The sequence below is a fragment of the Garra rufa genome, chromosome 1, assembly GCF_049309525.1.
Source record: "Garra rufa chromosome 1, GarRuf1.0, whole genome shotgun sequence".
In the NCBI taxonomy this organism is placed as follows: domain Eukaryota; kingdom Metazoa; phylum Chordata; class Actinopteri; order Cypriniformes; family Cyprinidae; genus Garra; species Garra rufa.
The window spans coordinates 21,369,562-21,372,061 of NC_133361.1; positions in this window are offsets into that span (position 1 = coordinate 21,369,562).

The following is a 2,500-nucleotide window of genomic DNA, read 5'->3' on the forward strand; positions in this document are numbered from 1 at the left end:
TCCACATGTGTTAATTCATACTGTAGTTTTGATGCCTTCAGTGTGAATTTACAATTTTCATAGTCATGAAAATAAAGAAAACTTTTTGAATGAGAAGGTGTGTCCGAACTTTTGGTCTGTACTGTATATATACCAGCTAAAGTATAATGATACCAAGCAGTATCACCATACCATGCAGCATTCTGTTAATTTAAAATTCAATTTTACAAAATGAATCAAATTTTCATAAAAAGATGTAAATGAAAACAGACTGAATACCTCATTAATATGAATGAAATCATGTAAACAAAACGCATCTTTGCACTGCACAGAAGCTGCATAAAGTGACATTTAAATGTGGTATTTATGTATTTAGACTGTATTTATAATTGCTTAAATAATGTTATGAGATTAATGTTTTAAGTAAAAAAAAAAAAAAAGCTGAATATAGAAATATGTTGGAAAAGAATGTAATATAACGGGAAACCTAAAACCGCCAGCAGGTGGCAGCAAGTGTTCATGATTGAATCACTGAGTCATTCAAACGATTCTTTCAAAACGGCTGAATTCTTCAGAAGCGAATCAAATGACTGTTTTTATGAATGGCTTTGTGTATCAGTGATTCACCAAAGTCAACGTGGACTCAAAATCGAACACAGAAACAAAACAAAAAAAGCACTCTTAGCTCTTTCTCATGTCATATTTCTGAACTGTCAGGAGCATTTTTGCTTGCATATCTTGAATTTTCTAAGTAAGCAGCTTGCATATTAAAACATATTCATTTATAATGTAAAAAAAATATGATTGATAAGAAGCAAGTGCAAAGCCGCTTTGTTACTGAATGAAATTCGCAAAGATGCTTCCAGAAACTAATTATTACACCTATTCTAAAAGTAGGCAAATTAATAAAACTGCGAGAATACTTTCTTGTAAGATCTTATGATGTTGAATAAGTGATTCTTGAGCTGCTATTTTTTAAATAACATCAGACCCTCTCTTCTGATAAACTGCAGTATGAACAACAACGTGCGCGTGCAATCGTCTAGAAACACTGAATACCATAAGCGTATACACAGCCTATACTACACAAAGCAAAGCAGAAAGACATTTTGGCAATAAACTTCTAATGTTTCTGCTGGCGTGCATGTTCAAATGAACATTTTAAACAGTTTTCCTACCGTAATGTTGATTAGCAGATACACTGATTAGTCCCTTTCAGATGGACTATTTAACACACTTTCACCCTCATTCAGGGCTAAGTATTGTTTAGCCATTAGCAGCATTCAGTCAGAGTCAAGTTTTTTCTTGTTTTTGCCTGATTTTGGTCCTAGCCTGCCTACCCAGACCCCCCGCCTGTATATTGGATTACCCCTTTGTTTACCCCGTTGGATGTTGTTTGCTGTAGTTTGAGCCTTGCATGTATTCTAGATTACTCTGTTGACTTTCCTTGTTTACCACTGTTTGCCAGTATTGACCCATGCCTGTATTTGAGTACATGCTGGGTGTAATAAAGCTTGTGCCCTGTAGATCCATACTTCACTGTCTCGACTTGTCATATCACAAATACATTTGATGGAAAAAACAAATGTTTTTGGGTTTGATGGTCAGAAAAGAGTAACTACAGTAATTTTAATCAGTAATTTTAACCTCATTTTATTTCTTCTTTAATTGAATGTACAGACCTAACTGTTCATATTGTTAAAAATATCGGTAACACTTTCTATGAAGCCCCTATTTATAACACATTATAAGGGTATTTCTAAGGCATTATAATAAATGCATAATGCATTATAAGAAACCTTATAATATGTTATACTATCTCATGAATAATCATAACAACAATTATAATACATTATAATACTTGAGCATTTGAGGTTATAACTTTTAAGATTATGATCATTTATAACACACAATGAACGGCATATTAAATCTTCTTAATTTATAATGGACTATATCATATTACATTTATTTTTTACATTATATTACGTTTTATTTTGATGGTCCCCTAAGTCTATTGACTATAAGCTTAAACTTTCTAACTACATGCCAACTAACACTCCTTAGAGTATTAGTAGGCTTAGGCTTAGGTTATGGTTGGGCTAGGTAGAATGTTCTTGTACTTGCAAAGTTTCTTATAATATAACATAATAGTTTGTCTTTTGGGGAAACATCGAAATTTAGTGTTAGCATATATTCAGCATAATAACAATTACTGCTAGCTGACATGCAGTTGCAGAGTTACTTATCAAAAGCTGTCTGAAGGGTACCATCAAAATCATCAAACTGTTCATATTACACATTTATCTAAACTGATACCTGATCTTAGGGTTCTTTGGGAAATATTATTATAATTACTTATAAGTGGTCTTTGTATGCTTTAAGTAAAGTGACATGAGAAACATGGCAAGATATGAGACTTATAATATGTTATTACTATGAGGAGGTAATCATTCTCTTAAAAGCTATAATCACAAAAAAGTACAAATTATAATACATTAAAACTGTTCTTATGAATACTCAT